Source organism: Gobius niger (genome assembly GCF_951799975.1).
Source record: "Gobius niger genome assembly, chromosome: 14".
NCBI lineage: Eukaryota > Metazoa > Chordata > Actinopteri > Gobiiformes > Gobiidae > Gobius > Gobius niger.
In genome coordinates this window covers 24,814,810-24,830,813 of record NC_136865.1, presented here as the reverse complement: position 1 = coordinate 24,830,813, position 16,004 = coordinate 24,814,810, and the positions used below count along the sequence as shown (strand labels likewise).

The following is a 16,004-nucleotide window of genomic DNA, read 5'->3' as shown; positions in this document are numbered from 1 at the left end:
GTCTATGGGGTCTTATTATGTATTAAATCTGCTAACGGTGTAGTTTACACCTCGACAGACATCGTCTCAAGAGTGGGAGGCTTTTTTTAGTTTAGCTGTTCATAATTAAGTGTTTTCTCAAATGTTAATGCTCCTCGATGACATACTTACAAAACAAACTATATTTACATAAACATCTTCGAGCACAAATTCTAATTGCAATGGAAAACAGAAACGTAATTTCTCGTGTCTAGACGTTGTGAGGAAAGAACTCACCATCTGTAAGAGGTGAAGCCAATTAACCGCAATAATGAAGCTGGAAAAAACACTGCCCCCGAGCTACCTCTAAACACATGTAGTTTACAGAGACAGCACCACCTGCCCCTGGGGTCCCGTTCCAGGATGGTTTTATGATGTGAACTGCTATGACTCCATGCCCTGGCACCTGTATGTTAAATTAACCCAACTGTCTTACACTTTGTTGGTTAGAAAGCAGGTAAAACAAAAATATCAAGTAGTTTCACTCTCCCTCCCATCCCCCTCCACTGCGCAGCGTTATCAATAACGAGGAAAAAGGAAAAGAAATAAACAACAAAACGCTTGGTCCATGTGGCTGTGTTTTCACTTTGCGATCGATGAAAGGATTAGGCTTAGCTACAAATCAAGATGATGAGGAAAGCCTTTCCGGGATTCGGTGGGACCTCAGGAGTTTTGGGCACCAATACTGCCACAGGAGAAGATTCAATGCTTACTCAAAGCTGCGCCACAAAACACAACTCCAGGTATGTTTTTGACGAGAGAACGAAATAAAAAAAAACATAAAAAATAAATATTTCTGAAACCCAGCAGAGAATTACTGAACCTACTTATTTCTCAGACTCATTAGCCAACTCACTAGTAGCGATTTTGGCAAATATTATAGCAGTAGTTACAGCATTTTGGCTAATGGGCCTGAAAAATAAGTATGTTCAGTAACTCTCTGTTGAGTTTCAGAAATATTGATTGTGGTATTGAAGACTTTTGATCTGCCGGTCTATGCGAACCTGGAAGTAGAGCTGTGACGTCACCACTTAACAAACGTATTGCTGTGTCTTTAGGAAATAAACCTTTGTGTCTATATAAGAATGTGGCGTTTGAGTGAGTGACTGGTAGTCGGTCAGTCAGACCCATGGCTGATGTGGCTACAAGTTAACAGTAGCTGACCACCAGTGAGAGAGTACGTGAATAAAGCACTTCTGAAACACTGAAGATGCACCAAGAGCCCCCTCACAAGTGGAGGCGTCACAGAAGGCGCTACAGGAAACAAAAAAGGGACAAACGAGGAGGTATCCGGGCATGTTGCAGCTTAGCCACACAAGCCTTCAATCACTACTATTGTTCTGGCTAATGTGCGTTGACTGGAAAATAACACTGATTATATTCGTCTGCTACGCTCTTCAAAAAAAGATGGTGAAAGACTGTTGTGGAGCGGAGGGAGCTGTGCAGGAGAAGAGGAGCTGACCACGCTTTGAAACAGGGACAAACCCAGGAGGCGCTGCACCGTTTCAGAGGAGCAGGTTTCCTCCAGGTGCTCCGGTTTCCTCTACCTCCAAAAAGATGCTGGTCAGGTTGGCCCACAAAGGCATCGGCTCAGGACTAACCAAACACCTGGACACAATTTCATAGTCAAATTGTACAATGACATATAAAGTACTTACTTAAAGTGCTTTGGGTAACTTGTAAGCTTATAAGCATGTCTAAAAATCTTGTACAGAAAAATAACAATATTAATGGACCTTTTATAAAGACTCTGTATAGCTTCTGCATTTAGCCTGGAAACCAAACAAATCTTCAAAGGCCCTTCAAATTTAGTTCAAATCATCATCTTTTTTGAGTCAGCCGCTTCATTCAACAAAGGCACACGTGTGTTACATGCGCAATAGTAAAAATCATAGATCCACTGAGGGCAACGCGGCAGATTAAAGCCTAATGGAGGTGAAATGGAGGTGAGTCAGAGGCGGTTTGGGAGATCAGCTGGAGCTACAGGTGCGACGTGCGGAAAGCTAATTACACTTATGCAACAACACGGCGATGATTCAGCCCGGCTCTCGGGACATGTTCAGGATACTCACTGTTCGGACTCTGGGAGAGAGCAGAGGATGACAGAGAGGGGGAGAGCGATGGAAGGGAAGAGAGGGGGGTTTCGACACACACCAAAAAAATCCAAGGACAAACACAGAATGGACAGGAAGCAGACAGAAGCGAGGACCATATTTAGCAAAGGTTTTAGGTTTTAGGAAGTGCTTTTCTATCTCCCCTTTGGGCAAATTTGCTTTTTACAGGAAGCAATAAGCTGAACCGAGGTTAAACCCTAACCCTAACCTTAACCTGCATGTCAAAGGCAACAACCCTTGAACAGACTGGGGCAGAATCCCATTTTCAGGGGAGAGGCATAGATGAGTGGCTATCGCTAAGCACCAAAATCCCATCGAAAACAACTAGTCATTAGTCACAGCTGTACAGGCTTGTGCTTGTTTGCGTCAGGACAGAGCAATGTCGTCAATTATGGAACCACTCACCTTTGAGCAATGTCACATATTAGGGCTGCTTGATTATTGAAAAAAATAATAATCACGATTATTTTAGTCATAATTGAAATCACGATTATTCAAATGATTATTTGTTGCCTTAAAAAAATGCTGAATATTATCGGTTTTCTGAAAAGTCATAAAAGTACAAATGATTTCAAGTCTGCCTCGATGGAGGAGAGGTCTCTGTTTCACACCTGCCCCCTGCTGGCCAGCCCTCACACCTGCGCAAGTAAACTGAGCAGCGCAGCCTGAGCAGCGCGGCCTGATGACATCATCACACAGCGCTGTTTGTTTTTATGTCAGGCAAAAGCATGGCACGTGAAATGCGAATGGAAAATAATCCCAGAGCCATGAAATAATGCAAGTCTGCTCTGATGTTTAGTAGATTGATTTGTGTAAAATGTCCAATGTTCATTTGCACCAACAAGTCAACGCTGCACCGTTTCTCTGCGTAGCCCGAAAACGGCTTTGTTTTCTCCAGTAACATGTTAACAGGTAGGAGAACTATCTGCGGGCACAAGATATGAGATAGTGGGGGGCGGGCACAATTCATGGCGGCGCCCACGCGAACTTCCGGAATAAGGTGAATAGGCTTAATGCTAGAGTGTTTTAACAGAGGCTTTATAAAAGGTCCATTAATATTGTTATTTTTCTGTACAACATTTTTAGACATGCTTATAAGTTTATAAATTACCCTTTGTTTAAATAAGTACTAAAGTTAAACGCATCTTTATCACCATCTTACATTTTGTTGATTAGAACGTGCAGTATTGATCTAAAACAGCAAAGTATCCAGTTGTTTCACTTCCTGAATTTCACGCAATCGCCTCATAAGCCCCTCCCCTTGATACCCTTTGCTGCGCAGCTGTTTCAATATGGAGAAAAAGAAAAAATGGAAAAGCATCACACCCCCTTTGAAATTTATAAGACTACATAAAGAAGGGTAATTGGAGTATTTAAAGGGACTCTACGGAGTTCAAAAATGTTAAAATTATGTATTTTCCTCCCCCTACATGTTTCAACAAATGTCCTAATGTGTAGAATGAGCCCAGACCTGTTCATCACAACTCTCTCTATAATCCTGCACTGTCACTCAAAACGGTGTTACTTCGGGTCCGAAGTGCCGTCATGCACGAGCTTAATATATAAGCTGCAGTTACATTTATGACCTGAGGTGGCAGTAGTGAGTATACAATGGCTAACTCATCATCTAGCCCCTTTAAGAAGTATAAAATATGATAACAAAATGTATCCCAACATTTTAGTGTTTTTGTAGGAGACTTTGGGAGTTATATAAAGTAAATGTTCTCTTGTGACTTCTTGTTATCACATTGGCACAAATAAGTAAACTCCAAAAACCTACTTTGCTATCTGAGGCAGTTAAAGAGTAAAACCTAACCTAATTATTTGAAACCAGGTCAGTGGGCGATAAGCGTCGGGTATAGCATTCCACTGTAGTCCGTTCAGAGCATTACATTTCATCTTGTCAGAGAAAAGTCCTTGTCCGATGGCTCTGGTTTCCCCTCAGTAAATCTAGACTGTGAAGCAGCCGAAACAGCAGCACTCTCTGTCGCCTCATACATTATATATAAAGATGGGCAGTGAACGGCTAAATGAAGGCAGGAGCCACCAGAAGAGCTATTTTCGGAAGCACAATATTTTCTCTATTTTCCATTTCATCCCCACGCAAACAGGATTTAGTCTAAACTTCATCAAAATGCAGAGGCACGAACATGAGCCAAACTTTTTCTTTTACTAATGCAGTCTGCTTTCCAGCATTTTGTGGTAAATGCCCGATGTTCTACAGAGATTTCAACATAAGGAGAGGAAAACTATTCATAAGGCACGTAAACCAATTGTATTCGCAATTGATATTAGGGCTGCACAACATATCGCAAAATGAAAATTATCGCCGCATTAGGCTAGACAATGCTCATATCGCAATATATCTCTATTGTCTTAAAACAATACAAATAATCATGGTAACTACTATATCACATATCACGATTCAAGTATATTGCAATAGAGTGTCCATAATACAAGATAATCTCAGATAGAGGACAAGGTTAAACTCTAAAGGCTTTTGAAAAGAAATGTCCAAACATAATCTTTAAAGGCACCAAAATGGCCACATCAACCTTTTGGCTAATGGTCCTATCAATCGTCAATCAACATCAACCATATTAGGGCTGGGATACAGAGTTCACCATAAAACACATATCACGATTCAAGCGTATCACGATAGAGTGTCCATAATAGTAGCAATTAACATCAACCACATTAGGGCTGGGTATTGCCAATAACATCATGATACGATATGTATCCGGATACAGAGTTCACGATACAATACATATCACGATTCAAGCGTATCGCGAGTGTCCATAATAGTAGTAATTGCTATTTACAATTTAATTGTTTGCACATTTTCGGTCTATTCTACACACCCTGAGTGTTTCTGAGAGCTGTGAATTTCTCCATTGTGAGATCAATAAAGGCTGTCTTGTTTTATCAATACAAAATATGTTTCAAAATTTAAGAAAAAAGGTGCATAAAATGTTGCTGAATAAGCTCAGCATTGCAATTTAAGCCTAAATACTATGGTTAGACAAACATACAGGTGCTCGTCATATAATTAGAATATCAAGCAAAAGCGCATTCACTTCTGTTATTAAACTTGAACTAATATATGATAGACTCATTACATGCAAAGTAAGATATGTGTAGCCTTTATTTGTGATAATTTTGATGATTATGGCTCAGCTTGTAAAAAATCTCAGAAAATTAGAGTATTTTGAAGATGGACTGTAAGCCATAATCATGAAAATATAACAAATAAAGGCTTGACATGTATCACTTTGCATAATGAGTCTATATCACATACACATTTTAAGGTGAAATACAGAAATAAATGAACTTTTTCATGATATTCTAGTTACATGACGAGCACCTGTATGTGCGTATCACGATATGGTGCCTCAACACGATACACATATTGTCACGCACTCCATTACAATATATTGCTGATACGATATATTGAGCCTGGCCTTAAATCACATGTTTTTAATATTGGCCACACTTTTGGAGCCCGTTAGGAGAAATCTATTTGACTTGAGTTCCATCGTGCTGAGAGAGAAGACGTCAAATGTTGCACCAGTTTTTTTTGTTTCATGAGGACAGGTCCAGTAATTACTAAGATTTTAGCAATAAAATCAAGTCGAAGAATCCCATGCGTTAAAGAACTTTTCCCCCCTATGGCTTATACATAAATTGCTTTCATACATGTTTTGTTTTCTGCTGGGGACAATACTGTAAATGTTCTATTGCCCAGTCTCTATTCAAACCAAACTCATTATCTATTAAACAGATGGTGAATGCGTTTCTCCAGAACCTCTTTGTTTATTATGCAGAGCCTGTTTCCAGGAAGGTACACTGCTCTAAAGGCCACATAACCTGTCAACGATGAGGAAATGTTTGTGATTTATCAAGTTCCTGCATACTTGTTTGGGGGAATAAAAAGTTGCATGCAATTTGATCGGAACGCACTTATTGATGAGTTGTTCTTTCTGTGTGTGATTTCAGGTTTGAACAGGACAGCTGCACATTTGCATAAACACAAGAATTTTTGGCATAATTGCAAGAACCTGCCACATCACGGCTTATTTTTCTTGGATCAGAAGTCGAATATCAAAGGTTTTCTACCAGGCTTCATTCCGGCTTTTGCTTTTACTTTACACACCTTAATCTTGGTTGTTTATTATTCAGAGTATAACTTAGATACACATATATTTCAATAGCAGAACTGGATTTTTTTCCCCTTGCGTGACCAGAGTGGCAGAGCAAAAATGTAACTTTGGAAATTATTGTCTGGACACGATCAGAACATGTTTGGTGAAGACGTCTGGACTTTAAAGTACAGAGGAGCTAATGATTTCTGTGTGACATCTATTAGAGTGTGGGCTGGTACCCCAAAAATAAAATCTAGACTAGTTTAAATGTCTCAAATTGATTATTTTTAGTGTGTGGGATAACTTTGCTCGATGTTTCTGACATTTTGTCTATATTTCAGGTTAATCAGCTTTATTTTGTCATTTATATGACCTCAAAATCAGTGAGAAATGTCCTCAAAGTAGTAAAGTAAACTTGGGCCAATCAGGAAAAAAGTCTAAATGAGTGAAAACCACTCAAAACCAAGATTCATATAATTGATTCAAGTCATTTAAACCCACGCTTAATATTGTCTGTTTGTAGCACAAACTGACAGGTACAGTGGTTTGCATAAGTATGGCCCCCTTTAACTTTTCGACATTTTGCCATGATACGGACCATAAACATAAATATATGTAAAATTTTATGTGAAAGACACACACTACGTGACACACAATCGTGAAGTGAAAGGAAATTTATACATAATCTTTTTTTATAAATAAAAAAATGAAAAGTGTGATGTGCAAAAGTATAAGCCTCCTTTCCTTTAAGTGCAACCAATTGCCTTCAGAAGTTGCCTGATGAATTCTGAATGATCACATGTTGACCCAAAGACTAAACCTCTCAGAGGTCTGTTAAGAGACTATTGTGGAGCAGAAGCATCATGAAGTCCAAGAACACACCAGACAGGTCCGGGATAAAGCTATTGAGTATAAAGCCGGGTTAGGTTATAAAAAGATTTCCAAAGTGTACACAGAACAACTATACATTCACTCATACACTGCACAAATATGGCCTTTATGACAGAGTGGCATTTTTAAAAGAAAACCTAGCTCTCTGCAGTTCATCCAGGGTCATTTATGTGAGGATGTAACATTGCAAAAAACAAAAAAACAAAACACACTCTGCATGATATTGCCATTTAAAAAAAAAAAAGAGCTAGTATGCAACATTTTACTTTATTTAAAGGGGCTAGACACAAGTTAGCCATTTTATACTCACTACTGCCACCTCAGGTCATACGTGTAACTGCAGCTTCTATATTAAGCTCGTGCATGACGGCACTTCGGACCCGAATCATTCTACACATTAGGACATTGTTGGAACATAAAGGGGAGGAAAATACTTAATTTTAACATTTTCAAACTCTGTATAGTCCCTTTAAGACCAAATGCCATTGCAGAGTCTTTAAATTGCAAGAAATCACCTACATCACAATAATGCTATGGCCTTTAAGTAACAGTATAACAACAACTCTATAATGGCAATTGTAACAATCGACAAAACGGCTCCCAATGATCCTATAAAAGTGCTTTGAGATACTGTTCTTTTGTAATGTCGAGAGAGTACTTCCTCTAAACTCAGTGTTTAATCCGGGTCTCATCTCTGTGGATTACTGCAGTGATCTGAGTTGAAGACATTGTTGTGACAACACTGACTGTGGCAGGAGCAGAGGTTCAGTCAGCACATGGGGCTGGTTTAAAACTCTCTAAACCCGGCTAATCTCCAGGGTCCCGGGACAGAGCAGGTGGCCACTCTGGTTCAGTGTCTTTGGGGGTTTAGCTGATCAGGGGCAATTAGCTGAATGCCTCCCTCGGTAATTAGCTGACAAATCTTCATGCACTTTAAACCATTCAAATTGGTTTTAGGAAAAGCCATTATGTCCCAAAACAAAAAAACTGGCTCATGTCCGGAGTTGGTGCCTGGCTGGTTATTGGACCCCGTCCCGCCCACAGCGCTGCTCCCATCAGACGCCAAACAAGTTAAGGATGTTTCATTAATAATGCACAAAAGCTGGAGCTAGATTTAACCTGACCTGAAGAAGATTTGACGGATCGCAGGAGTTGCACTGAAGGATGGGTCGAATGCAAAGGACAAATTTCCCTACAACAAAGTATATCATTCACAAATACTACAAAGAGGAAAAGACTGGAATACTACAGCTCCACAGCCACTGGGGAGTTTACTGTCATGCACAATGTTGAATATATTGCTGAATTGTATTATTAACAGATTAAGTACTTAACTGTATTTTGGCATTTTTGCTGACAGATGACATTGAACCTTATGCTAGCTTTGGTTTCATGTTGACAAAGGTTAACTAAGGTCAAAACGTCTGCATTTAAAGCCAAAGTTTGTCATCGATTTCTGGAATGTCCTCCTTTTGTGTCACTCCCTCACATAAACACAACCTGTTCTACAAAACGCATCAATAAAATCCATATCCAAACACGCCTCCTCTACTCTGTACCTTTCCAAACAAAGTCAGTAAGAGCATTCATGCAAGTGGCACCGATTGTTTGAGTTTACAGCACATAATGTTCAGAGTATATTGGTCTGTGATCCGCCCACACCACTCGCGGCAGATACACAGTTAACAGTAATTAGATTTGGTGTGGACGTGTGGGCGGCCTTTTGAGTGATACCAGGCTGCACTAATGGAGCTTCGGTAGAAAAAAAGCATTTCCTGAGTGAAACGGGCGAGAGTTCCTAGGAATCAACTCACTGACACTGAGGAAGTGCCGGTGAATGAGCCTGAGAGCAGCAGCTTTTCTGAAGCTTCCTCTTCTGATTCAAGGGAAATGCACCGGAGTATGCAGAATGAAATATGAGACTTTAACGTCATAATTATCACTCATGATGTTCACTGGAAATGCGAGTCAGCGGTTCACCTAATTCCGGATGTTTGCGTGGGCGCCACCATGAATTGTACCCGTCCCTTCATTCCTATTAGTTTACACAGGACTGGAGAAGATAAAATCAGTTACTACATGAAAACATAGGGGTTTTTAGGCCACCCACCTTGCCTTTGTGAATGTGTTGTTAGATGGTGGTTGTGAGAAGAAGAAATGAATGAGAATGAGAAAACTTTATCATTCTTGTGAAGGGCATTTCTTTGCAGCAGCGACCTGGCCATACATACCCAGATGTGTTACAACAGTTCACAAAGGTTCAGCAAGACAACGTAAAAGCACTAACTCTTAGTTTGAGTTTAAAAAGCTTATCGCAGAAGGGATAAATGAGTTTGAATAGCGATTTCTTCGGCCCACAGGAAAGTAAAAACGCCGACCTGAGGGTATTAATCTAAAACATGACGACAGAATGTGCCTCTGATCTGAAGTCTACGATCTAACCACTAAAAACATGTACATTAAGCTAACACGAGCAATTGCTTTTGTTATTTACTTGCTCTGTTTGGGAACATTTTATTGCCCCTGAAAGAACCAATAAAGCCTAAGCGTTAATTCAACCTGGTAGACTAATTTCAGCACCACCTACCTCCAGCCAGTGATCACTTCCGAGAGGGCCACACCTCCACCTCAACCCATCAACATAAGAGCCGCACCTCCGTAGCAGCCAATCATCGCCCTCGGTCCCGTTCGCTTCCCTGCTGTGTTGCGACCCACCTCCACCCCATCTCCGCCTCTTCCATCCACGGCTTCTACCTGCCGCATCTTCACGGGTCTTCCATACCACCCACCAGTGTCCAGGCTCCGGGGGAAGACATCCCTAACTCCAAGCTGTTCATCCATACTGACTTTCATACATACATCGATGTTTACCGCCGGGGTCTGATCGCCAAAACTAATATACATGTCAATAAATCTTCCAAATCGGTGCTTTTGTCTGTTTGAGTCTATCCAGATTGAATTATACTTACTTAATAGATTAAATTGCCTACTAAAGCCCTTTGACGTGACAACATTGCGATGGCTTTAATGGTGTGTATGTGAGTGTGAGTGGTTGATGGTGGTCGAAGGGGCAGATGGCACAGGTTGGCAGCCTTGCTTCCGTCAGTCAAACCCAAGGCAAGTCTAGCTACAATACAAGCTTATCACCACAAAGTATGAGGTGAATGAATACAGTGAAGGGCTTTGATAAATCTTTATTATGCGCCATTATTATTGTTATTATCAATCATGTCATTCATCCAGAATTTTACTGCCGGCGTTGACAGGTGAATAGAGATCAGGATTGTGCTGTCGTAACTGCTTCATATTTTCTGTATTTTCCGCAGAGACCACACACACTCTCCTCGCAGTCCAAGGACAGATCTCTCTATAAAAGCCTTGAGCAGAGAACAGAGGAACAGCCGTGGGAGGCAGATGGACTCAATCGGACTTTAGCACTGTCTCTCATTAACGCCTCTCTCCCTCTCTCTCTCTCTCTCTGATGCGTTCAAAGTCCGGCGAGATGCTGCGGAAAGCGGAGTGATTCAGGGTGCTAAAATTAGAGCGGTGCCGGAGGAGCTGCACTGGCGAGGTCCTGAATGTTTAATGTCAGAGGCTTCACAGGAAAAGCTACAAGACGCTTAACAACACTCGAGTCAGCCACTCCCCCCCTCCCACCACACAACCGCAGGGCTCTGGCAAAAGAACAGCAGACACCAGGGCAAATCCTACAAGTGCGACTGATTAAGATTCAAGTTAGTGAAGTCTACAATGATTTGCAAATACCAAAAGTTGATCTCTCCCTAAATGTTTAAGTGGGTCTTTTTCCGAATAGAGTGCAATGGTCATAATTTGGAGTAGATACAGACGGCATCTCTGGAATCGTCCATATATGGTCACGTTTGAAAAAAATCTGTACTTGCTCTAATTATTCAAAAACTACTCTAATAAATGCTGAATTATGAATATCGTTTTCTACTAAATAAAGATACAATGACATGGGGAGGAGCAAAGTGGTTCAACCACCCATAAGTGCATAAATAACAGAGAACGCTAACAGAATGCTTCATGCTAGCATCGTGCTAATGCTAACGGCTAGCTAGCACGAGATACAACTGCCGTTTTTTCACTTCTACTGAACAGTCTGTTGTGAGAAAATATCCGTAAGGACCCGATTTACACTTGACTATATTTATGTGTGATGAAGAAGTTCATGTTTCACCAGAAAATGGTTAAAAGGAGTGGAAAATTGTGTTACTCTAAAGATTCTATTTTCCCCCTCGGCGAAGCCACGCCCCCTTCTATGACGAGATGCCATCTGTATCTATAGAGAAAATAGCCTTGGCACTGAAGTTGCTGACATAATCATAGTTTAAGCACCAACATCATTACTTCAATAATATTTTTTTGAACAGTTAGAAAACTCATCTCCCAGGTGCTTCGATGAACTAATGTCTGGAAATGACTCTTTCACATTGAAGAGAACATCAAAACAAGATGCTCTCTTCTATAAAGCTGCAGTTCCCAAGCATAGTCCACTAGTCCACTACATTTAAAATCTATCTTCATGATAGTTAGTTTGGATACTGTATTTTGATGTTTGACTTAATTCAACAAAAATATGCTGTTTTCAAAGTTTCAAAGTCAGAAATGTAAAATTTATTGTCTCAAAATCATCTTACAAACCCCCCTTTAGTGTCCCGTGACCCCCACTTTGGGAACCGCTGTTATAAAGGATTCCTATTTCGCAGTAGGCTGTATACAGTACATGTCCTGCAACATTTCTCTGTCCGTGTACTATCTGAGCTCCTTCATACTGAACCAATCTGAGCAATTCAAACAATAATACTGGCAATCAGAGTTTGTGGAAATCCTGTTAAAATGGGAGCAGGTGATAAATTAATGCCGTATTTTCCGGACTATAAGTCACACTTTTTTCATAGTTTGGCTGGGGGTGCGACTTATACTCTGGTGCGACTTATATATCAAAATATATAATTTCATACATTCTATATTTTCACACTGCCAGCCGCAAGAGGGCACTCTAGGCTTGTGTACCAGTATCTCCTAAGACCGAACACAAATGCCTCCACATAGAAAGTCATATTCTGCAGATTACAAGCTGCAAGTAGTGAAATACGCAGCCCAAGTGACTTCCTGTTTCGGACCAACACACCAAAATAAAAGCACACAGCTTGTCTCATTGATTAGTTCAGCAGGTACTTGCAACATTATGAGAATATAATTAAATACACACAGTTTAAGTGTTTTGTCAGTTCATAGTTAGGCAGAAAGAAAGTTGAACTAATGAACTGCTGAACCAATGAATAAGATGGTGCTGGTGCTCTTATTTTGGTGTGTGCTGGAACGAAACAGGAAGTCACTTCTTGGGCGGCGTTGTTTTGATTTGACGTTGTGCACAGAGTCAATTGTGGGCTAAAAGCTAGATGGCCACAGCTAGAGGAACGAGTTTGCAAATGGGTGCTTGAACAACGTGCTGCTGGGAGAGGCTTGTCAACAGTGCATCAGGGTGGCTGGTGCGACTTATATATATTTTTTCTTTCTATACTTTTCTATACTCCGGAGCGACTTATACATGCATCAGAAAACCATTCTCTGTGATTTTTCCAGTTTGTCATGTCAACAGAAACTCAGTCTGAGTCAGTGTTTTTGCTGCTCAAGAGCAACCGGTAGCATGCTACTGGTTAGCAACTCTCAACCATTGACAGTTGATTCAATTAACTGTCAATGGCTTCAACATGATAAACACATGTGTGGCTCACACCGATGAACACTGAGGAAATACTACAGTAACAGCTCAGCTCTGACCTCGGTCACATGTTGTATTCAAGGCTAGATGTTTGGAGTGTGGTTCAAAATGGCCACCATAACAACAAAGGTCACATGACTGAAAGGCTGGAAAATACGGTATACAAAATGTAACCGTATTAAACATTAAAACGGAAACTTCGATGATGACAATACAGCGGGCTTTGGACTTGTGTAGCATAGGGTAAAGGGCTGCACAAATTAAATTGACGTTCATAAAAAAAACTATAAACGTGCTGAATTTTCCGCAGTTTTTGCAGCTGTGATAGTCTCTTGTTGGCGATGATCTGCAAATTAGATTTAGATTATTTTGCTTACAATATGCCGCCCAACTTTACTCTGAAGTAAGGCCTTGCCTAAATCCGAAGAGTACTGCCAGTGCTGATCTTGTGCCGTAAACAGGACGGTCGGTGTAGCATTTCAGAGGAAGGAGACTCGGGCCGCTCAGACAAAGTAATTCTGCATGTAATACCCGCTCATTGTGTGAAAGCCGAGACTCGAAAAGGCACGGGAAAACTAACCCAGAGTGAGGTCATGCCAAAACACATCAGGCGCGGAGACAACTCGCGTTACAAGAGGAAGAGGTTTTCATAAAGCACACAATGTTTTCATATAAAGACAATGGAGGCAACAAGAGGCGAGGGCACACCAAATAGGCTATACTTAAATATTGCAGCCTTTGCTTTTAAAATGCAGTACTTTGAAAAATGCTGTAGTCAAAAGGCCTGTGCACCTGTACAAAACAATGCAAGCCATTTTTGCAAGCAGTTTTTCTGTCTGTTCTACAGTAGAGCAGCAGTCGGAGCATCTGCCTTGGGATCGTAGAACAGCAAATCCTTGTGCACGTTGTCGTCTTTTAAAAGATATTTCCCCATTGTCATCAATTTAGCCTGGCTTGGGACATGCGTGCAAGGCAAAAAATAACCTGCAATTTCCACTTTATCCCACACTGTTATTTTTATATTAGTGATATTTGAGCCAAGAGTTTTACAGTAATATTAACAATAGGATTACGTGAGAGAATAAGTGTGTCCAGTAACAGCCCTGCCCAAAGCTTTTATACAAATACAGTGAAGCTGAGGAGTGGCAGGAAAATTATTCAAGAATTTGAGTGGTCTATTGGCAAATTATTTTTATGGAGAAGAGTATTTTTGTCAGGGTCACTGTTTGTCATGGGATCGTGGTGGATTCTGAAGTTACAACTTTTGAGGACCACTGATCAGAAACCAGTATTTTTTTGAGAGAATGCTGATCAAGCTGTAGCTTTGACTTTCTTTCAAAAGAATAGGATACAAACTTCTTGAAGGTTTGTCAGTGTAATCCAGCTTCAGGGAAAGTGGCAGAGCCAGGGCTTAATTTGATCCCCCAACGCATTCCCCCAATTTCCAGTTTTTCAGGGTAAAGGATCCGGGAAAGATTTAAGAGGATCCGGCAAAGATTGATCTGATGTAATGGTGTTTAATGAGAGTGTTCCGGCAATTGTTTTGGCCTGTTCCGCGAATCCATCACAAAAGTTTTCCTGAAAATACTAATTTACAAATTAAGCACTGGGCAGAGCCTTTGTTTTTGATCTAAAATCAGTGGGTGCACCAGAAAGGGCAAACAGTAGCCTATATTCTATTCACATTCCAAAACTATGCAAAATGTTGTTCGCAAAGGCATAAAATGTTGCACAAAAATAATAAGCAAAATAGGATGCACGTTATGGTAAGGAACGTTTTCATTTTATCTGTATAACTATATGTAGGGCATAATTACATTGGGGTTTGAAATGAGGCATATTATTATATTAGGCCAGCTACTTAGTGCTATAATATAATACACAGTATATCAAAGGTATTTTATTGACTAAAAGGGAAACATGCTTGCACAAAGTGGACTGCATGGCAAGGCTACTTGCCTCAGCATCTCAGAAAAATGCGATGACAGCTAAAACACGCATGTAAAATTGACATGATTTGCTATTGGCTAATAAATTATTATTTATGAGGCTGAAAATGCTTCATAGCCTGTCACTGCACTAACATAACACATGGAGTAGATTTAAAGACAATGTGGCCATGCCGTCATGAATGTCAAAATACACCTTATTAAAAGCAAGTCATAATTGTAGCTTGTACCAGAGGCAGGGAATGACACTACAGCCGCAGCCCGCATAGAGGCACCATCCCTCGGACACTCACCCCTCTCCTCCCGGCGGCTCCCTGCAGAGTCAGCCTCCGCCTTGAACGACCAGACACTTCGGTGAGCTCGGTGTCTCGTTCTCCTCCGTTATCTCTGTCCCCTCACCGATGCAGGCCGCGTGGAGCTTGGAGCTGGTCCCCTCAGCTCCCCTGAACCAGATCTAGTCCAGGTTTGGTCCGGTCTTCCGCCGCCTCGGGTACACAGACCGTATACTGCTGCTGCGCTCTGACGTCATGGAGGAAAGCCCCGGTGCGTGACGTCAGCGCGCAGACGGTGAACAGAACCGAAAGCCCGCCACGTTTACGGTAAGGCACGAGCTCACGGAAATTAACGAGCAGCACGTTAACGAAATAAATAAATATAAGCAAATAAAAAAAAATAAAAACGAAAAATAAACACATATATATACAAACATAAAAAAAAAAAAAACATTTTTTAATATACAAGCTGTATATGTTGTCTAGATAACATTTCTGCTTTCAAAGTAATAAACCAAGAAAGCAGAATAAGCCCCACATTAATCCTGGATCTTAGGATCTTAATAGGATCTTAATAAAAACTTGTCCATTCAATTTCAGGCAAAGGTCGAGTTGCGATTGCAGTGCATTTATGGAACCATTAAGACTTAAGACTAAATACACTACTTTTAATGTCTTAGTTTTGCAATAAACACAATTTGAAAAACCTATATATCCTTCTGCATGATTACTACACCATCAAACCATTATAAATCAGGAAGATAATGCAACAAGGAAATTAATGTCACCACTGGAGTTACTTCTGCTGCAATTGATAAACCTTCTATAACAATAGCATTTGTTAAACCAGGTCTATGGTCTAAACCTAC

The 16,004-nt window shown here is 40.6% G+C and overlaps 1 protein-coding gene across 1 annotated transcript in view; it reads right to left on the bottom strand.

The window, feature by feature from the left end:
* The window catches only part of rnf19b (ring finger protein 19B), a 48,320-nt gene extending 32,926 nt beyond the window's left edge, over positions 1-15,394 (bottom strand). Inside the window, exon 1 of the mRNA XM_079570930.1 lies at positions 15,157-15,394. The gene's annotated coding sequence lies outside the window, so the exon portion shown is untranslated. The remainder of the gene's footprint in view (positions 1-15,156) is intronic.
* Positions 15,395-16,004: the final 610 nt, after the last annotated feature.